This window comes from Pavona decussata, unplaced genomic scaffold (genome assembly GCF_977016875.1).
Source record: "Pavona decussata unplaced genomic scaffold, jaPavDecu1.1 SCAFFOLD_156, whole genome shotgun sequence".
NCBI lineage: Eukaryota > Metazoa > Cnidaria > Anthozoa > Scleractinia > Agariciidae > Pavona > Pavona decussata.
In genome coordinates this window covers 7,045,810-7,071,964 of record NW_028145568.1, presented here as the reverse complement: position 1 = coordinate 7,071,964, position 26,155 = coordinate 7,045,810, and the positions used below count along the sequence as shown (strand labels likewise).

At 38.0% G+C, this 26,155-nt stretch overlaps 8 non-coding genes across 8 annotated transcripts; 2 read left to right on the top strand and 6 right to left on the bottom strand.

Annotated features, from left to right (window-relative positions):
• Nucleotides 1–611: 611 nt before the first annotated feature.
• On the bottom strand, nucleotides 612–685 carry Trnap-agg (transfer RNA proline (anticodon AGG)). Its single transcript has one exon. It is a non-coding gene; the product is annotated as a tRNA-Pro (tRNA).
• Nucleotides 686–2,963: 2,278 nt separating this feature from the next.
• Trnav-cac (transfer RNA valine (anticodon CAC)) lies at nucleotides 2,964–3,036 on the bottom strand. Its single transcript has one exon. It is a non-coding gene; the product is annotated as a tRNA-Val (tRNA).
• Nucleotides 3,037–3,645: 609 nt separating this feature from the next.
• Nucleotides 3,646–3,719, bottom strand: Trnat-agu (transfer RNA threonine (anticodon AGU)). The gene has a single exon. It is a non-coding gene; the product is annotated as a tRNA-Thr (tRNA).
• A 3,192-nt stretch (nucleotides 3,720–6,911) lies between these two features.
• On the top strand, nucleotides 6,912–6,985 carry Trnan-guu (transfer RNA asparagine (anticodon GUU)). Its single transcript has one exon. It is a non-coding gene; the product is annotated as a tRNA-Asn (tRNA).
• Nucleotides 6,986–9,514: 2,529 nt separating this feature from the next.
• Nucleotides 9,515–9,586, bottom strand: Trnap-agg (transfer RNA proline (anticodon AGG)). The gene has a single exon. It is a non-coding gene; the product is annotated as a tRNA-Pro (tRNA).
• Nucleotides 9,587–17,175: 7,589 nt separating this feature from the next.
• On the bottom strand, nucleotides 17,176–17,247 carry Trnap-ugg (transfer RNA proline (anticodon UGG)). Its single transcript has one exon. It is a non-coding gene; the product is annotated as a tRNA-Pro (tRNA).
• Nucleotides 17,248–20,376: 3,129 nt separating this feature from the next.
• On the top strand, nucleotides 20,377–20,450 carry Trnan-guu (transfer RNA asparagine (anticodon GUU)). The gene has a single exon. It is a non-coding gene; the product is annotated as a tRNA-Asn (tRNA).
• Nucleotides 20,451–25,160: 4,710 nt separating this feature from the next.
• Nucleotides 25,161–25,233, bottom strand: Trnav-cac (transfer RNA valine (anticodon CAC)). Its single transcript has one exon. It is a non-coding gene; the product is annotated as a tRNA-Val (tRNA).
• Nucleotides 25,234–26,155: the final 922 nt, after the last annotated feature.

Genomic DNA, 26,155 nt, shown 5'->3' with positions numbered 1-26,155 from the left:
ATGTGTCTGGTCCGTTAGCTCAGTCGGTAGAGCGTGGTGCTGACGTGACGCTAATGAAAGAATCGATTTTAAAGGTGCCAACACTTTCTTTCTTTGGTAACTTAGGAGGACTGTAGCTTCAAATCTAACAGCACAAGTAAAGGATACCTCTAACCTCTTTTTATAACAAGTTTTCATAGCACTTTGTGAGCATGTTGATGATGTTACAGGTTGGCTGTATGGAAAAGATAAGGAATTCCCTTTCCGCTTTGGCATCACTCAATCTTTAAACAATGTTTGTGGCCTGGAGTCAAAGTATCTGGCGATGCACCGGGCTGGGGCAGTAAATTTCCGTTGTATCAGTTTAAACTCAGTTTTTCTTAAGAAATTCAAACTTCTCTTGCCGACAGATGACTGTGTGGTTGAAGAATTTTTAGAAAAGTAAACAAATCATGAGAGTTGCCCCCTTTAAAATGGAATAAGGTCGGCCAGGCATTGAGATGGGGTTTCCTTCTTTCACAAATTTGTTCCTGCAATATTTCCTCAATTACAGTTGGAGAACAAAGAGAGACAAAACATAGTTGGGAAAAACGCTTTATTTTTAGGTCTGTGTCAGTAATAAAAAATTCGTAGGGCCTGTCCGGGAGTTGAACCCGGAACCTCTCTCGCACCCTAAGCGAGAATCATGCCACTAGACCAACAGGCCACTGCGTGTCCAAATGAACACATATTTTCGTCAAAATCTGCTTACAAACACATAGCACTCTCTGGCTTTCTCTACATATTGGTGACACAGAAAGCCGCAAAAGTTTAGAGCTAGCGAAAAATCTCTCTTAGGGCCTGTTCACATGGAGGTGGGGGACCCCAGGTAGGTGAGGTACCCCGCTTCGGTGGGGTTACCAATCTCTCCATACAATCTCTCTTTATTTCTTGATTGCGTTCACATGTGAAGTGGGGTACCTCACCGAGGCGGGTTGCCCGGTCAGCCGAGGCGGGTAACCCGCTTAGCTGGGGTGAGTTTTCTCCATGTGAATGCTGGAGGTGGGGTGGGGTGATGTTCATCCGGGCAATTGTCTCTGAATTCAGTACAAGCGTGGCGAGCTTTTTCGCAGATATCACCTTCAAAACATCGACAACAATGCCATTGAAGAAAGTTCTGAAGGAGTTGAAGGTGCATTTGTCGAGTCTGATAACCAAGCTGGTCTACCGGTCTTGGATGAAGGTGAAGTCGTGCCCGTAGAACAACGAAACGAAAAGTGTCTTCCATCCGCCATCTTTATTGATATATGTACTTAGCGACCACGCGGTAGCTTTTTAAACCTCACCCCAGCGCCCCGGGGTTGCATGTGAAGGCCTGTTTTTTCTGACCCCGGGTAGATGGGGTACCTCACCTACCTGGGGTCCCCCACCTCCATGTGAACAGGCCCTTAATCCCCACAAAATAAACAAACGTTTTTCATGTTACCATGTCCCCATCAATAGCATTACCCACAATTCCTTGATCTGCTCTTACGAAGGGCTCACGCTCGACACGTCAGCACTCGAATATCTTTACCGCGGGAAAATTACCTTATTAACTCTGTTGATAAAGCCAATCATTCGTTTCCACTCCCCCACCGATGTAGCAACACTGTTTCTTAAGTAATAATATACATACAAAAATTTTCTGCCATCTGATTGGTGAAGAGCGGCTCAATTTATCCTTAATGTAGTGCAGAAAGTTGAAATTAGTGTAAAAAAGGTGAAATTGAAATGATTGACAGGTACGCAAATTTGCAAATCGGCTGTCTCGAAGCAAAATGGCGAACAGGTTTGAAGAGAGTAACGGCATTTTAATTCGAAGTTTAAAGGAAAATGCAAAGAAACTCAACAAAGCAAAAACAACAGGCTAAAAGTTTGGAGGTCTTGGACAGCACAAAAGGGCTACAACCAAATATTGAAAACTATGAACCGGAGGCAGTCAACAAAATTCTCGAGGATTTACACGCAACAGTGCGTAAAAGACGGGAAAGACTATACGAGCATGGCAGTCTTCGCACTGCAATTGAACGTTACCTAAGAAGGTCAGGTTACAAATACTCCACAATTAGAAACCGAGAGTAAAAAGGTTCGAAGCAAGTTCTTGAAGGTATAAAAGCTCGACTACTGCGACAACAAGGTTAGCTTAAAGTCAACCGAACAAGTCTCGGAAGTCTGACAAACACTGAATTAAATGAGCTGTGGAAAAGCAAAACGCTTTGAAGCACAAGTCCTGGTACAAACGGTTTGGTAGCTCCTGACTCAATATTTTGGCGCAGAGCATCATATTGAAGATTTCCATGTCGGCTTGGACGAAAACAAACGTTGAGTTCATGGAGAACCAGACTAAAACACGCTAGTCTGGACTGTCTGCAAAGCCCCGGCTCCTGAAATCCAGTCAGTTCGAAAACACGCCGAGGACGGTGATTGACTTCAAACTTCTTAAAATTAACTTAAAATTATGCTTTGTGATTTGAAAACTTGCTCTTTTTAGAGCGATGCTATTTTTAGCATGTTTTCCGTACGTATGAACATGTATGTCAATCAAGCTTGTCATTTTTGAAACCAATAAAAGACATGTAGGCGGAGCATTAGCTGACGGACAAGAAATAAACAAAAGCTCATGTGAAATTTTTGTATGTATATTATTAACAAGTAATCACATGATTTCTCTCGTGCAATTTGGAATAAATAAGCACTTGTAAAATTTTAAAAGACCACAAATTGCACTCGCCCAGTGGGCTCGTGCAATCTTGTTAGCCTTTTAAAATTTTACTCGTGCTTATTTATTCCAAATTGCACTCGGAATCATGTGATTACCTATACAAACTAACCCCCATAGCCAGAATTTAATCTTTTATGTAGGAAAGGAATTCTGATACAAAACTAAAATATTGAGTGGAGCTTATTGCTTTTCTTTCGATCTTCACAAAATTATATGTTATTTATAAAGGAAGAAAAATTACTGTTTCCGGCAGGACTTGAACCTGCGACCTTCCGCGTGTGAGGCGGACGTGATAACCACTACACTACGGAAACCATGAAAAAGCATTTATTGGCAAGGCTAGTGTTTCTCATTGACTCATCTTCTCAAAGTGGTAGATTGAAGAAATGACATTTGTAGTTTTTATAAACTTAAGAGAGGACATTAAGGCTTTACAATGACGGCTAGTTGGGAGAAAATATATACCGTACTGGGCGGAGTCGCAAAGCGACGGAGTAAAACGAATACGAATACAACTGGATCAGTTCAAACAGTTAGTTATTCGAACCGTAAAAAGAAAAAAAGGTTTTCTAAGCGCGTGCTCTTCTTGTTTCAGTGCTTTCACTGAGATTCTTTGCTGCTGATCAGAAAATCTTAAGTGGGATAATAAGTCCAATTAACCGTGACGTTTTTTATTCCCGTACGTCCAAGGAACGTAAGGTTCGACCAACTGATAGGGAGTTTCACTCTAGTACCAATAAACCATTTTGTAACGTCGTCTTTCCATGTTAAAAGACCGAGCTGAAAATGTTCAACGAGTAAACATGGAAACGTTTCATGGTAATAGTATATTCTTTGTAGTTTAATCATACAAAGTGGTAAAAAAAAGGCTACTTGCAATTTTCCATCCAAAGCGACACAGGGGTAAGATAAAAGGAGATTCCAGGCACCGATGGGATTTGAACCCATGACCTCCTGTTTACTAGACAGGCGCTCTAACCAACTGAGCTACGGCGCCATGTGTGAAAGATTGCGGTACTTAAAAACGTTGTGAAATGATTGGTAATTAGCCGTGTGAAATAAAGCGATATACTGCCAGTTCTTTCATCATTTCCTCTTAAATATTTTTGCAGCTATTTTAATGTTGGTGTAATGATTCAATTAGCGATGATTTTTTTTGTAACGTAATAAGAAATGGATTTAATTTAGAGTTCCTGAGAATCTACAGCATTTCCTCTATTTTATTTTTACTTAGCTTTAAGAGTGGTTCGTCTAACTGTATTCTCTTCCTCAATTAAAGAATTATGCGAGGAGCGAAAGGGCAAAATGACAATCAGTGAACTGTAAATTGGTGTGTGGAGAATCCGGGTATCGATCCCGGTACCTCCCGCATGCTAAGCGGGCGCTCTACCACTTGAGCTAATCCCCCGAGATACACCATTTACTGTTTCTCGACCAGACTGTTGGCTAAGGAGTACGACTGAAAGTTGACCGAGTTTTAGTCTTCTTATCTAACACCTAATTTTTTTAAACCTAAAACTTACTCGGTCGTCAAAAATTATTATTATTATCCTTACGGCTTGTAATTTAAAAGAAACATCTTAAAGAAACGGTCTATGTAAATTGAAAGTTTTCGACTGAACCCCGCTATCTTGAACTTTGTTAACTCGAACTCCTCGCCAACTAAATCTCATTTTACTTTTGCTTAGCTCAAATTTGCACCGATAACTCGAAATCTATTTTAAAAAATTTCGGGGTCTAAACCTCAAAAAGTGAGAACATAGGTGATTGACGTATCTTCTTAAAGTGCCCCTAACCCTTCAATTTGTTTTCTTTTGGTAGATTTCCATATCTTTCAAGAACTCATTTTCGAAAAAATTTTTAAGAAATATTGAATCCTTTTCTTTTTTACGAGCGCTAGAAGTGAAGGTAGTCTTGTCGATATTTTCACCTATCGTTCGCATTAGTCCCCCACTCGGCCAAATATGGAGCGTGACGTAAGAAAAGGACATCGTGCAAAAATATCCGAAGATTCGCGGTAATGCTTCAATTGTAAACAGAGAAAATGGTTGAAAAATGTGTGGTTTTTGGATGCAGCAACTCTCGAAATGTAGAAAAAGGAATCAGCATGCATAAGATTCCTTCTGAATCCTTCTGGTGTCCTTTTCTTACGTCACAGCTAAGAAAGTGTCAAATATCGGACGCTTCTCATTGGCTCGTTCCTAATGAGCCCACGAGACAAAAATTTGTCCAGCGGGGCTTAAAGGGGGCAAAAATTTAAAAATTTCAGTAACTTTTAACGCTCGTAACATAAAAAGGATTCAATATTTCTAAAAACTTTTTTCGAAAATGAGTTCTTCACAGACATGGAAATCTACCACAAGAAAACAAATTGAAGGGTTAGGGGCACTTTAACATTTTTTCTAAAATTCTCAAACGAAACAATCTTATGTAAATGCTCCTAAAAACAAACGTATTGCACCATAATGACTCGTAATTGCGAAAGAATAAATTATTAACAGCATACTTGAAGTTCAATAACAACCCGCCTTTATAGCTAACTTGAACTACTTTTTTGCGTTAGAAGTTCGAGTAAGCGTGGTTGTAGTGTCTTTGTGCTTATTTTAGCATTAAAATCGAAGCCAACTAAGACGCTCATCATGTACACTTACAGTAGAGTGTTTTGTGATGACAAAAGATCTTTGGGCAGAAGTGAGAAAGTGATAGGATTATTTTCCTTGAGATTCTAACGAAAAATTACAGAAATAACTAAAACTGGCCCATAAAATTGATCCTTTATTTAGTTTAAAACGCCCTCACTGATATTTCTAAGTTCCCTCACAAGTTGTCCAGGTCAGTTGAGTCGTTCATATCCTGAAAGTTTCGTTGGAAAATGTCTGACCAATTTCGAGATAATGGACTTTAGCTGAAATGAAGGGCTTTGCGCTATCGTTGCTATGGTAGCAACTGTCGCTTGGAAACAAACGAAAAATAAAATCATAGGTTGAAAATGTAGTGTAGTATGAGGAAAATCGAATCATACCCTCTACCAAGGGCAGAAAAACTGTTGCGAGACTCCTAAAGGTTAAGGAGGGGTACACATTAAAAACCACCTCCGCTCCAATAATTTTTCACGTAAATGATTTAGGGCCAAACTATGGGCAACCATCAGTACATCTTTAAAAGGTTGTGTGACGAAACATATGAAAAAAAAAAAAAAAATTCAGGTCCCAAAAGCTACCTGTAATTTGATACTCGTCATGGAATTGTAACATCCTACTGGGCACTACTACTGTTTGGTCGAGAAAAGATAACTCCTGCTAGATGAGATTAAAACAAATGTTGTTCACATCATTTTAAAGAAAAGAGATTGCTTCATTAGAAAAGCAGACGAATTTCAGAAATTTTCAAAAAACATGTGCAATAGCGATTACTTGAATTTTTTAGCAGCTGATTCGAAATACCTTTCAACTTTGAGCGCAATAATCGTGTGGGAAAAATTCTCTGCTCATCCAACAAAACTCCTTTAAAGAAACGAACACTGAAAAGTAAACATCCTTGAAGTTAAGAGGATAAAATCCCATCGTTTAACTCAATATTTTGCGGACAAAAGTGTTTTTCAAAGGGACTAAAAAGGACAAAAAGACACAAATTCTATCTTCGCTGCCATGGTAACGAGATACCTTTCATATACCTCTTGTTTTCAAACGGCTCGCTCGCATCTCGACTTTGAAAATATCGGAAAAAGTACGTGCTAGTGATTAGTTTAATAGTTAAGCTTATCAATTCTAGAGTAAGCATGAAAGCAGTATTTAAAGTCAATTTCAGTTTTTAACTGCGTGAGAGTTGAGATGGCGTTCTATTGCATTAGTTTGGCCAACAAAGGGGAAGACAATCAATTGATTTAAAGCCGATTAATACTGCGCAAGTTCGTTTTAAGAACATTGTAAGAGAAGTACGGTAGGACAAAGTGTGAGGAGTACAGAAGGTTAGAACTAAAAAAGGTAGTTAATCGGTCTGATCGTTGCCTAATTGCTCAGTGAATGTGACGTCTATATTTGTGGAAAAGGAAACCCAATAGTTTTCATTTTAGCACGAGGAAGAGATACATTGTAGATCGGGAAAATTACCTGAGAATGGCAGAATCTCTTAGTTTCCCTGAAGCATCGCTTATCAGCCAACTCTTCTTTTTGGGATGATCTTTCAACATGTCTCCGTGGCGCAATCGGTTAGCGCGTTCGGCTGTTAACCGAAAGGTTGGTGGTTCAAGCCCACCCGGGGACGATACTTTTGGCCTTGCCAGAAGGAAGCTTTTACATTATTTGAATTTTATTGTATCTGTCATTTTACTGGTGCTTCACTGTAACACAGAAATATGGAAAATCACCTTTCTCGTCACAATTGGTTTTTTTTTGTTCTACTTGGGTGCGTGGCAGAATGTTATATCAACTCGCTGATTTTAACACAGAATCGATTTAAATCATTATTTCTTTTATTGAAGTGGCAAGCGAGTTCCCAGCAAGACACAAATTTTACCGGATAGCGAATATTCCGATCCAGGGCTTAGAGGGTTACTCGTGAACGCAAGAGTGGCATTCCTTTCCCCTCTGGATAGCTGAATTGCTTTCCGGTATATTTTATGTCTCAACTTGAAAATTGAGTTAAACATTTGAGCATTAATTAGTTGAACTGAGCTTCTGTTCCCGAAACGGGGCGGAACTGATCAAAAATAATATAAAGTCATCCACCTTTTGCAACCAATGTTCTTTTTCGAGAACGTTAGATATGTCATCGAAAGAATTCAAAATATTGAAGTCGAGGAACAGTAAACGCCTGCAGCACTGATCAAAGGGTGTTCGATTCTGCCGGGAATTTTTTTTATGTTCGTTTGGCCAACTCTAGAATTCTGAAAGAAACATGACAAAAATTTTGAGTATGTTGTTGGATCGAAGAATCGGTTGGGTTTTTTTCATATATGTGGTTCATCTTACCAGAAGATTTATGTATAAGTTTAGACAATCTTAGTGATAATATAAGCTCTCGATCTTCAAAATTAGAAAAATTTCAGTCAATCTCCATTCGATACGTGAAACCTATAAAGGTCTTGGAAACTACTTCCTTCAAAATGATCATGCCCTCCCTTTATAAAAAACTTTCTTTTTCTTTAAAAAAAAAAAAAAAATCAAGAAGCCTTCTTGAAGATGTTTGTTCCGGTCCACATGAGACTAATACGATTGAAAAACATTGAAAAAAAAATTAAAAAAGAACAACGACAACGACACACGCATCATTTCAATTTTAAATATTTAAATTCCAACCTGTAGATGTGTCTGGTCCGTAAGCTCAGTCGACAGAGCGTGGTGCTGATAACGCCAAGGTCATGAGTTTGACCCTCATACGGACCATTAATTTTTTTTCTTTCCTTGCTACAGAGCAAACGTTTTTGTTGAATGGAACCTACTTCACCTCTGGCCGGCCACTTTCGTACTTCCACTAAGACCTCAAAGGCGAATGTTACAATCTGTTACAAAATTTTTTGGTAGCACGTTCGTCTGGATATTTATACCGTTAAATAACAAGGGGTTAATAAAGATTCATACATAGAATTCTGGGAGGCGGCTTGTCCTTTTCTGAGGAACGTATGCTCCACATGTTTGGGAGGCAAAGCAATGAGCGGTAACTTACTGACTGAGTTTAACTACTAGACATTGGCCTTTAATAAAGGGGAAACAGTAAGTCTTCCTTTCAGTCCCTCAATAGATTCCATGTACTTGTTTTACATCGTCCACGGGCAGAAACATTTTCACTTATGAAGGTATGTTTTGTCCAACCTATAATTGGACAAATCTGCGAATTTTCTTTCCTAAGTCAGAGGCGGGCACATGTTGCCACCACATGAGCTGATATTCATTAGTCCTCCGGTGAGTGTTTTCGTTTTTGCTATTTTTGGCGATCATTCATTTTCCTTGTAGTTATTACTTTTAAGCAAAGTTGCATTTTCAGTGGTCGGAGAATTAGGGATCAATACCCTGATTTTTCAATTTTATTTTTGTACTATTGAGCATTATTTTTAAAACGATCTTAAACAATAAACGAACAAGAGTACAAGTAGATAAGTCAATGCGTTTGCCGTGGAACAGTGTCTCGGTGTTTCGGTAAACCCTTTTTCTGTCAGTTAACACTCTTTTTAGTGTTGCCTTAGAGTGATATTACTTCACGACGCTAAAGAAAAAAAATTCGATTTTAAAGGTGCCAACTCTTTGTTTCTTTGGTAACTTAGGAGGACTGTAGCTTCAAATCCAACAGCACAAGTAAAGGATACCTGTAGCCTCTTTTTATTGCTAGTTTTCATCGTGGGTAAGTTGATGATGTATTAAAGGTTGGCTGTATGGAAAAGATAAGAAATTCCCTTTCTGCCTACGCATCACTCAATCTTTGTGTAATGTTTGTGGCCTAGAGTCAAAGCATCTGATGTACCTGACTGTGGCAGTAAATTTCCGATATGTATTTTAAATTCAGTTTTACTTAAGAAATTCAAACTTCTCCTGACAGATTGCTGTGTGATTGAAGAATTTCTAGACAGGTGAACAAATCATTAGAGTTGCCCCCTTTAAAATGGCAGACGGTCGGCCAGGCATTGAGATGGAGTTTCCTTCTTTCAGAAATTTGTTCCTGCAATATTTCCTCAATTTACTGTTAGAAAAACACAGAGAGAACAAAACCTCGTTGAGAAAAACGCAAAATGTGCTTTATTTTTTAGGTCTCTGTAATAAAAAAATTCATATTCAGGCAACACAAAAATTGAATTACACAGGGCCTGTCCGGGAGTTGAACCCGGGACCTCTCGCACCCTAAGCGAGAATCATGCCACTAGACCAACAGGCCACCGCGTATCCAAACGACCACATAGAACGGTTTTCAATTGAGTGTCGAAAGTAATTGCGCATTTTGCTTTGATTTTGCATTACTACGCTCTGTGATTGGTTAGCAAAACTCGCGCCACTTTCTCAACCAATGGGAATCCAATTCAAAACCAATCGTTTTTTCGGCGCAAATGTTTTCCGCGCCAGTTACATGTATTTGCTTCGAATTCTGATGGACTCGTTATGTTGTTTACATCTTTTGCGATTGACCAGAGTAATCACTTTGGTTTTGGCTTTACGACACTCAATTAAAAATCGCTCTATCTACCTACAAACACATAGCACTCTCTGGCTTTCTTTTCTTTTTTGTGAAACGGAAAGCCGCAAAAGTTTACAGTGAGCGAAAAATCTCTCTTAATCCCCAAAAAATAAACAAACGCTTTTCATGTTACCATGCTCCCACTAATGGCGTCACCAACAATTCCTTGATTTGCTCTTACGGAGGGTTTACGCTTGAAACGTCAGCAGTTGAATCTCTTTATGTTGACCAAATTACCTTATCAACTCTTTTAATAAAACAAATCATTCGTTTCCACTCCCCACCGATCCAGCAGCACTGAGGAAGAAAGAAACTAACCCCTCTAGCCAGACTTTAATCTTTTATATAGGAAATGAATTCTGATACAAAACTAAAATATTGAATGGAGCTTATTGCTTTTCTTTCAATCTTTACAAAATTATATGTTATTTATAAAGAAAGAAAAATTACTGTTTCCGACAGGACTTGAACCTGCGACCTTCCGCGTGTGAGGCGTGAAAGCATTTATTGGCAAGACTAGTGTTTCTCATTGACTTACCTTTTGAATGAGATGGATTGAAGAAGTGACATGTGTAGTTTTAAATTTGTAATTTGAGGAAATCACATTTACAGTTGTTATAAGTGTAATTTGAGAAAATCACATTTTTTAGCGGAGCTTCGAGCGCGCCGAAGGCGTGCGCGCAGAGCCCCATTGATAAGAAACTGCGTTTTAGAAAAACGACAAAATACAACGTCAATTTATGTGACCAACAGCGAGGGAAAGAGAAAGGTGACTAGGGCGGGAGAAACAAATCGACTGGCACATTATTAGAATCTTGAAGTGAAATTATTTTACTCCGATCCGGCGCGACGGAACGTTGGATTTTTTATCTTGAAGTGAAACGTTCCGCTCACTTAACGTTGTAAAACGAGCGAAAAATTCAGCAATGGAATAAAAGGACTGGTTATTCTCCGAAGAGGCGAGTATATTCATGTGATACTGTTGACAAAACTTATTTCATGAAATTATTCCTTTGTTTAAGGGGACAAACGCCGGCTAATTAGTACCGTCACACTTAGGTGAGAAACGGAGAACAATAGAAGCAACCTGATGTGTGCGTTTCTCGCAGTACTTCTAATGTAAATGAGGGATTTATACAGTAAATGAGGGATTTATCTGTATAAATCCCTCGTTTCAGTTAGTTTAATATTCATGAAGTATGTAAGTTAAATAAAGGATGTTGAATAACAAAAGAAAATGTGTGATTCATGAAATAATGTTTACTTAGAGACTAGAATTATTTCTGTAGAGGAAATATTCACAGAGTTATGAACTGTTTTAAACATTTTGTGTTGGACTTGTGTATTTCATTCGCAATTCACGGCGCATAAGTTTTGTAAACACGCTCTAATTTAAAGCGCTCATTGAAATATTTCGGGCCACAACCAAACATTATTTTTTCTGTATTCTCCGTTTGTTAACGTTTACTTAGAGACTAGAATCATTTCTGTAGAAGAAATATTCACAGCGTTATGAATTGTGTTCAGCATTTTGTGTTGGGCTTCGCCATTCGCAGCGCATAAGTGTTGTAAACATGCTCTAATTTTAAATCAAAGCGCTCTCTGAAATATTTCGGACCACAACCAAACATTATTTTCCCTGTATTTTCCGTTTGTTAACGTTTACTTAGAGACTAGAATTATTTCTGTCGGAGAAATATTCACAGAGTTATGAATTGTTTTGAACATTTTGTGCTGGACTTGTGTAATTCATTCGCCATTCACAGCGCATAAGTTTTGTAAACACGCTCTAAAGCGCCCAGTGAAATATTTCGGGCCACAACCAAACATTAGTTTTTCTGTATTCTCCGTTTGTTAACGTTTACTTTATTGGAGACTAAAATTATTTCTGTAAGAGAAATAGACGAGCTAGTTGGTTTAAACATTTTACCAGCAAATTTTATTGACAATTTGTTACCGCCGAGACAAAAACAACAATCTGAAAACAGTGATGAATAAACCTCACAACCTGAGGCAAGAATAAAAAGGGCAACCATACTAGTAACCAAAAACGAAAACAGAGCATTGTTATCCTAGCTAGATGCCGTGGAGATTTAGAAATTTAAAAGAAACCAAGCGGCGAAGAAGACTGTAAAAATTACCGAGTCTGCCGTTCGGCGCTACGACAAGAAGATCAAATTGACAAACCTGTGCCATGAAAAAGAACGCAGCAGCGCTCTTGGAGCAATTTTTTTTTTCTAGAGATAAGAGACATTAGAAAAGAAACAGATCCTTTTGCTTTGGAAATGCCATAATTTATTGGAATTTAAGCTCATTGTTATTTACCTTGGCCGCTTTCATACTTAAGAAAGTCTTTTAAGTAAATTTATCTTCATCGAATTTATAATCACTCTTTTTCGCTTACCTTCAAGAAAAACGTTGTATCCGCTGTACCATGGTACATGTTCACCACAAAAAAATATTACAAGTGGTCATTGAACAGTGTCAGAAGCTTTGTAAACTCAGATGAAAAGAAATAAACAACACCATCCAACGTCGCATGTTTATTCACGGAAGTAAAATTTTGATCTGTGCGCGCCGAACCCATTTAAGTGCCGTGCTGTCATGCTTACATGACAGTTTTTGAGCCAATCAAAACCCGTCATTTTGAGACGACATTATCGCAAAATAACGTCCTCTTAGCTCAATGGGAAAATCCCCCAGGATTGCGATAATTTTGAACATTTTGTGCTGGACTTGTGTAATTCGTTCGCAATTCACAGCGCATAAGTCTGGTAAACACGCTCCAGGCCACAACCAAACATTATTTTGCCTGTTTTTTTTTTCCCCTAAATTTTAGTTAGAGACTAATGTTATTTCTTTAGGAGAAATATTCCTTGAGTCATTAATTGTTTTGAACATTTTGTGCTTGACTTGTGTAATTCATTTCCAGCGCATACTTGTAAACAGTACGCCCTAATTTTAAAGTAAACGTTCAAATATCTCGAACCATAACCTAACATCATTTTTCCTTTATTTCTTTTCTTGTAACGTTTATTTTGAGACCCTAAATATTTCTAAATTTCTAAATTCTAAATTTTGAAACAAAAAGTTTATTTTTATCCGAGCGGCCAAGTTGCACGCGCGTAAACATTACCTGGTAGCCAAATTTTCTTCATTGAACGCAATTCAAACGTTACACAAATGCATTAATAGTTTCCACAGGAGAAATATTTGAGGGAGCGTATTTTTTTCATCCACAAGTGTTTTATGGTCTCAAACGTCATCGGAATTCAGCAATGTGATCTCGCAAGATCAACAAGAACAGCTTATGGTTCAAATCATTTTCCGCTGACGCGTTAAAAGTTTGCTTTGTATGCGCTTAAAATATATATAACTCAAGACAGGATGACGAATTTGTAACTCAATAAGCATGCAGAGTAGCATGTATATAAATGCTATTTAAAAGGAATTGTGGAGCTCCGCTTTTAGGCTTGGCTAAATATATATATCATTGCTATTGTTGATGGACAGTTTGCTGCATATGTACCAAAAATATATAACTGCAGAAAGAATAAGGAACTGGTAAGGTAATTATGCTCATACGATAAACAGATTTCTATAAACGCTATGAAAAAACTGGAGCTCCGCTTTTAGGCTTGGCTAAATATATATATTAGTATTTTATATTTGCAATTTGAGGAAGTCACGTATTGTTCTTATAAGTGTATTTTATCATGTCACAATAATGTAATGGTCTTCGGAGTGCAAAACGCCCATCATCTTCCTACATTTATACATCAGTATCCTTGTTTGTTGAGTTCCTCTATTTTGTATTGTACTGTAAAGAAAACTTCGAAGAGTAAATTTTTGATGCAGATAAAAACCTTTTTCCCCCAAGAAAGTTCAGTGAAAAGTATCGGAATAAAAGACACATTACAAAACAAGATGCTCCATGATAAAATGTGACTGTCATCTCATAAAAAAGCTATTTCTTATATTAAAAGAGAAATCCTTATTAACAAAGATTTGCTGATATATAGACAAGCAAAAATTAAGGATGAAATTGAACGACTTTCCGTTGTCGTCATGACACCATTATCAAGTTTGGAAAAAGCTTATTACTCGCAGCTTGAATCCGATCGTGTCTGATGACCCAGTTGAGACCCTGCCAGATCCGCAAAAACGAAGTATATCCAGCACAAAGGCAAGAAGCTTCTAAAGTCACTCCTGAAAATTACTCACCAGTTAAAGCCATAATATTTTCATCACAAAATGAGGCAAATGATCCGGTGCGACAAGAGATCATCCTCATTTTCTCTTGATGCCGTGATCATTTTGCAGAAGTCTGGATACCTACGCTAGTTATTTTTTGTGACTGAAATTCGTTGATCATATATCAACGATGTCGGAGATGTGGAAAGACATCTCATCACAGCTGTTTATGTTCGTACCACTAAAGGAAACTATACAGATACACACTAACAAGGCCTTCAGAGGCAACAGGTTCCACTTCAACCTCAGCAGAACCGACACTGTTGATCTTCTCGGAGCACTGAGCCACCAAGGGGCAGATTTCTTCGTTTAATGGACAATAATTCAAACATACCGATGGCGTGACCATGGGTTCCCCATTTGGTTCCCTACTAGATCATATTTTTTGTTGCCCCGTTAAAGAATTCATTCAGCGTGATGTCTTTAAAATGCCGTCATTCCGTGCAAGAGGTGCGTTGATTATACACTGGTTATAAATGATCGGACATAGCATCAGCGGCTATTTTCTTTTTCAAATTCTGAACCAGTGCCACAATTCAGTTAAGCTCACCATGGAAGTATGGAACCGTTACGTTCTTCCCTGCGTCAGTGGGAACGCAGCTACTAAGTTAAAGCTGATCGAATGGAGATCAAGCTGTACATAAAATCAGGGTACTGTATAATGCAGCACCAGAGTCACGTCGATATGTTCTATAAATCAGGACTGTTTAATAACACCATCCTTCATCGCGGCGCTTATCGTTTATCTACATTTTGGCAAATGTTTCTGAAGGAGGTGATCGCTTGACAGCACTGCTCACTTGGCAGAAATTACATTAACCTATTCAACTCCACCAAACGTCCCCGAACCATGAACCATTCGGTTAACAAATGCATCTGGGGGTTAATTTCTGAAGAAACTGTGATGCTGCGTCCGTGGACAATGGAAACGAATAATAATACTTTTATTTATCACGTTTGGCGAAAGAATTACGGTAATATTACAATAAAAAGGAAAGAAATTGAAAACACGACATGTATATATATACAGTCAAAATATGTCAAGTTAAATTAAGTTGAGTTAAGTCAAGTTAAGAATAGCACCTCTAGGAATAAACGATTGTTTGTGCCTGGTAGTGCGTGATACAGGTATTCTGAGGTGCGCTGGGTTCGTCGTACAAGATCTTAGGTTATGGCCATGATCCACAGCCTTGTCTAAAAAACGTTGGCAAGGTGCGCTTCGGAGAATAGAATACGTTTAAATTCTTTCCTCGTCAATTTCTGACGCCTAGTTACTAGTGACTCAACAGTATCCCTAGGGAGTCCTATGAAATTTACACATCTATTCTGCACTCTCTGTAGATCTTCTTCGAGGTAAATGGGCAGCCCTCCCCAAAAAAGGCGAGGCATATTCTAACAAAAGTCTAATCTTAGTGATGTAATAGTGAATGTTTCGCTTTATCAAGTAAAGTGTTGATAAGGTAGTTTGACCACTTTAAAGAGATTGACGTTTCCAGCGTTAGCCCTCGCCAGAGCAAATCATGGAATTTTGGGTTGTATGTGGTTTATATAGTGAGCAGTGGAGCTACGTTGTTGGTGGGAGCATGGTCAACGTGAAAAACAAGAATAAATTAGTCCAACGAAAAGCGATTGTTGATTCCGTGGGGATTAAGAATGCCAATTTGCCGTGAAAGATAACTTTTATTCATTTTTCTGCTTTCTGTGCTACCACGATGAAGAGAAATTCCACAGACTGCCGTATGTTTATAAGGATATTTAATAGTTAAGGCGGGTTACGTATCGAGCGACTGGTTTGGATGCATCCATGTCATTTCTTTCAACGTCTCAAAGATGTTCGCGAAATCGCTCTTCTAATTTCCTTCCTGTCTCACCAAGGTTTGACGTTTTGCATAAAGTGCATTTCATGGAATGGATAAGAGCGGAGGTTCATGTAAAAGATCAGTGCTTTTAATAGATCGCTTGGGTGCCGAAATTTTGTCCACGAAGTGAATGAAAGGGCAAGTTTTACATCGTGCTCGCGCATTTGAGAGCCGAACGAAATAACCGACTCTGCACACAGAAACATGCCTTAAAGGCAGTGTTATACACTGAGTTTTATGCAGAGCGTTATTTTTACACTTTATACAGAAGGAAACGGCTAAAGGCCTGTTTAAACGGTTTCAACATTAATTTTGTTTCAACACGCATTCAACACCTTGTTGAACCAAATGTTGGGAGCGTTTGAACAGCTCATTCAACATTGTTGAAGGCGTGTTGAATCAAATTTAAATCCGTTTAAACTTTCATTCAACATCCACAAAACATTTCATTTGTTCTCGAAAATGTTGAATGGTGTTGAAGCCGTTTGAACACTCCGTACATTTGTCAAACATTTGCCCAACATCCGTCCAACTTTTGTTGAACGAATGTTGGTCAAATTATGAAACTGTTTGTACGGGTCTAATATATTTAACTTTTTGAACTATTTTGGAAACAAGATCGGTAAATGTTCGTTTAATTTGACAAGCGTTCAGCTATAAGAACTTATTTCTCCGAGTAGTTTAAAGCAGGGATCTCAGAACATTTCTGGTCTGAGGTGATAGGGAACGTCTTACTGTCTGATAATTAGTTCGCGGTCATTCACCCGCTTTCATCACAGAGGGTTTTCATACTTTGTGTCCCCTTCTTAAACAAATGATTAAAGAGAGGTTAGCAGGCTCATTTCTGGGTCCATGTGAATGCTTAACAACTCCTAGTTTGTAAAACATCTCCCTATTTTTTAATCGAATGGACAGAATGTTTACAATTGCAAGTTTACCACACTGTTCGTTATTTGTCTTTACTAAATGGGAAGTTAAAGTTCACAGAAATGGTATGTATCCAAATACTAAAATATCTTGAATTGGGGCGTTTCGAAAAATAATATGTTTACTTTCACAACGAAAACACTCTGCTGTAATAACACAAAATCACTCTATTGTTTTAAGTGGAGACGCCAGGTTTAGAAGCACAAAAAAGAAATCGATTGTTTTTGAGACAGCTCAAAATGTAATCACACTGGGCCTGTCCGGGAGTCGAACCCGGGACCTCTCGCACCCAAAGCGAGAATCATGCCACTAGACCAACAGGCCATTGCTGACAGACATGCATACATTTTGTTTTTATATAAAACAAATTTATCCCTGTTCGAGGTTTTCCTAAGGAAGTGTATTTCTTTTGGAACTTGGAGTAATTATATCGTCAGTTTTAAGTTTAATCTGGAGTTCCTTTAAATCTGGAATACATCACCTTCGTAGCTTCTGGTCTTAGAAATGGAGATAAATTTATCTTCTAACATTTTATGCTGTGTAGTATGGCTGTATATGTTTTTGGAGTTATGCTGTATCTTGACGAGCTCGCAGGGAGAGTCAAATGCAAACAACGCCAAGTAAAAACATTCAGCGATACCACACGCCAAAACATGTATAATAAGAGGGTTATCATCCAACCTAGCATTTTATGATAAAATATCAAGAATAGTTGAAATCGAAACGGGTTGAGTTAGCGCGTTGGAAAACTGGATTTTACTGTACAAATAACTAACTGTACGAATATTCTGGCATATTAATCAACTCCACCAAGTACTGTTTGAATAACGCGCGAAAACGAGTTCGAATACGGCACGATCAGTTCAGTTAGTTATTCGAAGTGTCAAAAAAAAAGGTTTTCTAACAAAGGCGCGCTCTTCTTGTTTTTTATTTATTTATTTATTTAATTCAATATTTATCCAGGGGCATCCAATTTAGCAGAGTTAGTTTAAATGGAGCCCTGACAAAGCACAAGACAAAACACAAAACATTGAAACAAAAAAAAAAAAACAACAACAAAAAAAAAAAAACAGACAAATAATTAAGTTATAAATGCAGCATGTACCGCGGGCGTTACCACTTAAGATGGCACTTTATTTTGGTTTTAAAATATTAAGTGGGATAAAAAGACCGATTAACCGTGACTTTATCATTCCTGTACTTCCAAGGAACGTAAGGTTCGACTAAGTGATAGGGAGTTTCACTGTTACCAATAAACCATTTTCTAACGTCGTCCGGCTTTCCATGTTAAAAGACCGAGCTCAAAATGTTCAACGAGTAAACATTGACACGTTTCATGGTAACAGTGTATTCTTCGTACAGTTTAACCATAAAAAGGGTAAAAAACAAGGCTACTTGCAAATTTCCATCCAAAGCGAAACAGGGGTAAGATAAAAGGAAATTCCAGGCATTTGGGGATTTGAACCCATGACCTCCTGTTTACTAGACATGCGCTCTAACCAACTGAGCTACGGCGCCATGTGTGAGAGATGGCGGTACTTAAAAACTTTATGAAATGTCAAATGTCAAATGTAGATCTGAATTTTCAGTTCTTTCAATATTTGCTCTAAATTTTTTTGCAGCCATTTTAATGTTAATGTAATGATTCGATTATAGATGATTGTTTTTTTAAATATAATAAAAAATTAATGCAGAGTTCCTCAGAATCTTCAACATTCCCCCCAGGTTATATTTCCTTATAGAATTAAAAAGTGGTTCGTCTAACTGTATTCTCTTCCTCAATTAAGGAATTATGTGAGGAGAGGAAGGGCAAAATGACAATTTGAACTGTAAATTGTTGTTGAGAAAAATAAAAAAACCGCCGTGTGGAGAATCCGGGTATCGATCCCGGTACCTCCCGCATGCTAAGCGGGCGCTCTACCACTTGAGCTAATCCCCCGAGATACACCATTCACTGTTTCTCGACAAGACTATTGGCTAAGGAGTACGACTGAAAGTTGGCCGAGTTCTAGTCTTCTTATCTAACACCTGAAAAATTTTTTAAGCCTAAAACTTACTCGGTCGTCAAAAAGAACTATTATCCTAACGGCTTGTAATCTAAAAGAAAAATCTGAAAGAAACAGTCTATGTAAATTGAGAGTTTTCGACTAAACCCTGCTAACTTGAACTTTGTTAACTCGAACGCCTCGCCAAGTAGATCTCATTTTACTTTTCCTTAGCTCAAATTTGCCTCGATAACTCGAATTCTATTTAAAAAATTTCGGTCGCTAAACCTCAAAATGTGAGAACATAGGTTATTGACGTATAACGTGATTGTAGTGTATGGAGTCGTCGTTAAGTAGATCTCAGCCTTTATTTTGTCCTGAATATCTTATTAACATTTTTTTCTAAAATTCCCTAACGAAACGATCTTATGTAAATGCTCTTTAAAACAAACGTCTTGCACCATAGTTACTCGTAATTGTGAAAGAATAAATTATTAACAGCATACTTGAAGTTCAATAACAACCCGGCTAACTTGAACTACTTTTTTTTCGTTAGAAGTTCGAGTTAGCGTGGTTGTACTGTCTTTGTGCTTTATTTTAGCCTTAAAATCGAAGCCACCTAAGAAGCTCATTATGTACGCTTACAGTAGGGTGTTTTGTGATGATAAAAGATCTTTGGGCAGAAGTGAGATTTTTACGAAAAAGTGCATTAATAACTAAAATTAGCCCATAAATTTGATTCTTTATTTAGTTTAAAACGCCCTCACAGATTTTCCTAAGTTCGCTCACAAGTTGTCCAGGTCAGTTGAGTCGTTCATATCGTGAAAGTTTCGTTGGAAAATGTCTAACCAATTTCGAGATAATAGACTTTAGTTGAAATGAAGGGCTTTGCGTTATCGATTTTATCGTAGCAGCTATCGGTTGGAACCTAAAAGAAAATAAAATCATAGGTTGAAAAGATAGTGCAGTACGAGGAAAATCGAAGCATACTCTCTATCAAGGCCAGAAAAACTGTTGTGAGTCTCCGTAAGGTTAGGGAGGGATACACATGAAAAACTTCCCCCTTTTTGATAATTCTTCACGTATTTGATTCAAGTCCAAACTATGAACAACCATCGGTACATCCTTTAAAAAAGTTTTGTGACATGTGAAAAAAAGTTTGAGGTCCCAAACGCTATCTGTAATTTGATACTCATCATGGAATTGTACCACCTTTTGGGCGCTGCCAATGTTTGGTTAAGAAAAGGTAACTCCTGCTAGATGTGATTAAAACAAATGTTGTTTACATCGTTTTAAAGAAGAGAGATTGCTTCATTAGAAGAGCAGTAATAACTAATAGTTTTCTTTTTAGCACGAGGGAGGGATTCATTGTTGATCGGAGAAAATTACCCGAGAATGTCAGAATCTCTTAGTTCCCTGAAGCGTCGTTTATCAGCCAACTCTTCTTTTTGGGTTAATCTTTCAACATGTCTCCGTGGCGCAATCGGTTAGCGCGTTCGGCTGTTAACCGAAAGGTTGGTGGTTCAAGCCCACCCGGGGACGATACTTTTGGCATTACTGTTTTTTTTTCTGGTGCTTCACTGGAACAGAGAAATAATGAAAAATCACGTTTCTAGTCACAATTGTTTTTTAGGTCCTAATTGGGTGCGTCGCAGAATGTTATAGCAACTCGCTGATTTTCACACAGAATCGATTCAAATCATTATTTCTTTTATTGAAGTGGCGAGCGAGTTCCCAGCAGTAGACAAATTTTACCGAAAAGCGAATATTCCGATCCAGGCCTTATAGGGTTACTCGTGAACGCAAGAGTGGTATTCCTTTCCCTTCTGACCTGCTGTCCTGTATATTTCTCGGCAAGTACGTACAGTCAGTTTTTTGATCAGCCTGCGTTTTATGTCTCTCAACTGGAAAATTGACTTAAACATTTGAGCATGGGCAATAGGAAACGTGGGTTTCGACTAAATATATATTACATTTATCTCAAATATAGTTGAATTACTCACAATAAAGTAGTCTTCAGGCTTTTCTGGTCGTTTCTCCCCATTTATTTCTTGTAGAACAGACCTAACATTCTTTATCGCCAGCAAAAGCTTTCGTTAAGTCTTGGTAACCGTGCCGTGTTTGTTGAAACCCTAGGCGCGGCCGCTAAGCGCGTGAGCGTTAACACTAAAAAGTGACTGGGTAGGAAGCGATTTAACCGTTGCTAGGAGATTAGAGCTATTGGCCAATCACTGAACCGAAAATACAATAGGCATTGTTTTTCAAATTCGTCTGCGCCTGGTAAGAGCACTGCAAACTCCTTCCACCCCTTGCTAGTTACAAAATATGACAAAAAGATTACTCTCCCCACATGGAAGGAGTCACAATTTTGAAATATATGACTGAACTGATATATTTGGGCTTTGAAAATTGCTTAGTTTATTGGATTGCTGTTGGCCAAACTGTGTATTGAAATCAATGTAAGTCAGATAAACAGAAGGTCAAGAAGTAGATTAACGAAGGAAAAACTTCCATTACATGTAATAACATTTTATTCAGGATTTTTACAAACATTACTTGACGTATTGCAGTCCGGTCTTCCCAGCTTTAGCGAGCGCTTCTTCGGATGGCTTCAACATCGAATGAAATTTGTTGCAGTTAAATTACTTGCACTTCTAACAAGCTTAAGGAGATATAGATATTTATGGCAAAATGCAACAATCGCTATATTAAAATACAGAAGAAAACAAATCGAACATTTTAAAAAACGTCTTTCAAGCGCTGAACTGGAGTAAACGCACTTTAAACGATGGTATTTTTTTTCCAAACCTGGAATGAAGTTAGTTTTTGGTTCCATGGCAAGTTATTCAAAACAAACAACGAAATATTCTGGTGAAACAGCTTCCAACTAACCACATATTTTGAACTCGAAGCGACTCTTGTTTCCAGTTTTCTCTCTCCCGAACATTGTCCGACACCTCTTCGTTACCAGACTTCTATCGGCCTTTTAGACCCCCAGGAGCGGGCACCCTTTGCTTCCTTATATGGAGATGGGCATAGTTTCTTCTTACGAGCCTCGCACGATTGATCGAGTTTGGTTCCTACCCAGGGGGGATTATGAGTTAACGCTCGCGAGCTCAGTGGCCGCGCCTGGGATTTCAATAGGACGAACGGTTACCAAGACCGAACGAATGCTGAATTTGTTTTGAGTCAAACGGCGCGTTGTTACTTGCTAATCAGGGCTATTTTACAAGAAATAAATGGGGAGAAACGACCAGAAAAGACTAAAGACTACTTTATTGTGAGTAATTCAACTATATTTGAGATAAATGTAACATTTATTTAGTCGAAACCCATGTTTCCTATTGCCCATGATTTGAGCATTAATTAGTTGAAATGTGCTTCTGTTCCCGAAACGTGGCGAAACAAATCAAAAATATTATATGCTGGACTGACACTGTCATCCACCTTTTTGCAACCAATGTTCTTCTTTAACAACGTGACCTATGTCAACGAAAGAAAAGAAAATATTTAAGTTGAGGAGTAAACGCCTGCAGCACTTGTCAAAGGGTGTTCGATTCTGGCGGGAAATTTTTTATGTTCGGCGTTTGGCCAACTAATTCTGAAGGAAACATGATGGATGAATCGCTTGTGTTTTTTCATATTGGTGGTTCATCTTACCGGAAGATATATATACTCAACCCCTTCATGAGCTGCTTCCACCCCAGCGATCAAGACGCCTTACATCCTGCCACGTGTCAGAACTGAACGTCATAAACGATGTTTTGTGAATAGATGCCTTTCCAATTTTATCTAACTGTCTTGTAAAAAGTTTGTGATTAATTCTTTTTTATAGTAGTTAGTTATATGAAATTGCAAGTCCAGACGTATGACTCTGGGTATGTTTCTTTTGGCATTTGTTAATAAAGAATTCATTTCAAGTTTAGACAACCATAGTGATAATATAAGCTCTAGATCCTCAAAATTATATAAAAAATTTCAGTCATTCTTTATTCGATATGTGTAACCTATAAAGGTCTTGGAAACTACTTCCTTCACTGGTCTCAGATGTCCAAAATGATCATGCCCTCCCTTTGTAAAAAAAAAAACTTTCTTTTTCTTTTCAAAAAAATCAAGAAGATATTTGTTCCGGTCCACACGAGGCTATTATGATTAAAAAACATTGAAAAAAAAAAATTACCAAAAAAAAAAAAAATCACTCATCATTTCAATTCTAAATATTTGAATTCCAACCAGTAGATGTGTCTGGTCCGTTAGCTCAGTCGGTAGAGCGTGGTGCTGATAACGCCAAGGTCGTAATCGAAAGAAAAGAGAATATTTGAGTTAAGGAACAGTAAACGCCTGCAGCATTGATCAAAGGGTTTTCGATTCTGCCGGGAAATTTTTTGTGTTCGTTTGGCCAACTCAAGAATTCTGAAATGAACATGACAAAGATTTTGACTATGTTGTTGGATCGATGAATCGCTTGGGTTTTTTCGTATTTGTGGTTCATCTTACCGGAACATTTATATATAAGTTTAGGCAATCATAGTGATAACATAAGCTCTCGATCCTTAAAATTAGAAAATTTCAGTCAATCTCCATTCGATATGTGTAACCTATAAAGGTTTTGGAAATTACTTCCTTCACCGGTCACAGATGTCCAAAATGACGGCATGTTTTTTCCAACCTAGAACTGGAAAAATCTGCGAATTCCCTTTTCTAAGTCAGAGGCGGGCACATGTTGCCACCACACCAGCTATATTCGTTAGTCCTCCGGTGAGTGTTTTTGGTTTTGCTATTTTTGGCGGTGATTCATTTTCCCTGTAGTTATTACTTTAAAGAAAAGTTGCTTTTTCAGGGGTTGGGGACTTAGCTCAAGTGGTAGAGCGCCCGCTTCGCATGCGGGAGGTACCGGGATCAATACCCGGATTCTCCATTTGTTGTTTTTTGTATAGTTTCCTTAGCATTTTTTTTAAACAATCGATCTTAAACAATAAACGAACAAGAGTACAAGTAAATAAGTCAATGCGTTTGCCGTGGAACAGTGTCTCAGTGTTTAGGTAAACCCTTTTTCTGTCAGTTAACACTCTTTTTTGTGTTGCCTTAAAGTTATATTACTTCACGACGCTAAGGAAAGAAGCGATTTTAAAGGTGCCAACTCTTTGTTTCTTTGGTAACTTAGGAGGACTGTAGCTTCAAATCTAACAGCACAAGTAAAGGATACGTCTAGCCTCTTTTTATTACCAGTTTTCATTGCACTTTGTGAAAAAGTTGATGATGTATTAAAGGTTGGTTGTATGAAAAAGATAAGGACTTCCCTGTCCACCTTTGCATCACTCAATCTTTGTGCAATGTTTGTGGCTTGGAGTCCAAGTATCTGGCGATGTACCAGGCTGGGGCAGTAAATTTCCGATGTATATTTTAAACCCAGTTTTTCTTAATAAATTCAAACTTCTACTGACAGATGACTGCGTGTTGAAGAATTTCTAGGAAAGTGAACATATCAGGAGAGTTGCCCCTTTCAAAATGGAAGACGATCGGCCAGGCATTGAGATGAGGTTTCCTTTTTTCAGAAATTTGCTCCTGTAACGTTTCCTCAAATACAGTTGTAGGACAAAGAGAGACAAAAACATAGTTGAGAAAAACGGAAAATGCACTTTATTATTAGGTCTCTGTAATAAGAAATTGCTATTGAGACAACACAAAAATATAATTTTACAGAAGGCCTGTTCGGGAGTTGAACCCGGGACCTCTCGCACCCTAGCGAGAATCATGCCACTAGACCAACAGGCCACTGCGTGTCCAAACGACCACATATTATTGTCAAAATCCACCTACAAACACAAAATACTCTCTGGCTTTCTTTTTATATTGGTGACATGGAAAGCCGCTATAGTTTAGAGCGAGCGAAAAATCTCTCCCCACGAAATCAACAAGCGCTTTTCATTTTAGCATGCTCTCACAAATACCGTCACCCACAATTCCTTGATTTTCTCTTACGAAGGGCTTACGCTCGAAACGTCAGCACTCGAATATCTTTATGTTTACCAAACTACCTTATTAACTCTTTTAATAAAACAAATCATTCGTTTCACTCCCCCGCCGATGCAGCAGTCCTGAGAAAGAAAGAAACTAACCCCTTTGGGCAGAATTTAATCTTTTATGTAGGAAAGGAATTCTGATACAAAACTAAAATATTGAGTGGAACTTATTGCTTTGTTTCGATCTTTACAAAATTATTATGTTATTTATCAAAGAAAGAAAACTTGTTGTTTCCGGCAGGACTTGAACCTGCGACCTTCCGCGTGTGAGGCGGACGTGATAACCACTACACTACAGAAACCATCTTAATAAGCAAAGCATTTATTGGCACGACTACTATTTCTCATTTGTAATTTGAGGAACCGATCATATGTAGTTTTTGTCACAATAATGTAATAGTCTTCGGACTGCAAAGGTCTTTGAAAACGCATATCATCTTCTCACATTTATACCTCAGTATCCTTGTTTGTTGAGTTCCTCTTTTTTGCATTGTACTGTAAAGAAAATTTCGAAGAGTAAATTTTTGATGCAGATAAAAAACCTTTTTTCCCCGTTCAGTGAAAAGTAGCGGAAAAAAAAGACACGTTACAAAACAAGATGCTCCATGATAAAATGTGATTGTAATCCCATCAAAAAACTATTTCTTATATTGAAAGAGAAATCCTCTTAACAAAGATTTGCTGATGTATATAGACAAGCAAAAATTAAGGATAAAATTGAACGAGTTTCTATTGTCGTCATGACACCATTATCAAGTTTGAAAAAAGCTTATTACTTGCATCTTAAACCTGTCTTTCGTGTCTGATGACCCAGTTGAGACCCTACCGGATCCGCAAAAACGAAGTATATCTACCACAAAGGCAACAAGTCTCTAAAGTCACTCCTGAAAATCACTCACCAGTTAAAGTGATCACAAAATGAGGCAAATGATCCGTTGTGACAAGAGATCATCCTCATTTTTTCTTGATGTGATCATTTTGCAGTATAAGTCTGAATACCTACGCTTCTTATTTTTTGTGTATTTAATTCGTTGATTACATTTCAACGATGCCGGAGATGTGAAGAGACGTCTCATCACAGCTGTTTATGTTCGTACCACTCAAGGAAACAATACAGATACACACTAATAAGGCCTTCAGGGGCAACAGGTTACACTTCAACCTCAGCTGAACGGACACTGTTGGTCTACTGAGAGCACTGAGCCACCAAGGGGCAATGGACAA